This window comes from Wasmannia auropunctata, unplaced genomic scaffold, assembly GCF_000956235.1.
Source record: "Wasmannia auropunctata unplaced genomic scaffold, wasmannia.A_1.0 LD336106.1, whole genome shotgun sequence".
Lineage (NCBI taxonomy): Eukaryota > Metazoa > Arthropoda > Insecta > Hymenoptera > Formicidae > Wasmannia > Wasmannia auropunctata.
In genome coordinates, this window is record NW_012026784.1 from 121,791 (window position 1) to 122,174 (window position 384).

A 384-nucleotide genomic window follows, 5' to 3' on the forward strand; every position below is an offset into this window, starting at 1 on the left:
ATTCACTCTCACAGTTAGAGGCGGCAAGCCGCCTCCCCACACGCAACCAGTACTTGCGACTGCATTTGACACAGGTACTTGGCGCAAAATATTGTTTGCAACTAATGCACATCATATTGATCGTATTTAATTATACAATTTAATGTAACAATCTCGGTATGGCTTGAAATTGACTTACAAGGGAAGTTTGCGAACCTGAAAATTCAGAAAAATCTGATTCTTGGTGTAAAAGTAGAGCAGTTCATCCGTAGCATGAAACTATTTTTTGTTGGTGCTCAATTCCGTTTTGAAGGGATGAAATCACCCCTTGAAAAAAATCGGTTTTTTTCTTCCGACGTGAATATCGTCGAAACTATGAGAGATAGAAGATCGGAAGAGCACACG

General features: G+C 39.8%; 1 pseudogene; it reads right to left on the reverse strand.

Annotated features, from left to right (window-relative positions):
• Positions 1 to 384, reverse strand: part of LOC105456461 — a 12,109-nt pseudogene that overhangs the window by 2,295 nt on the left and 9,430 nt on the right.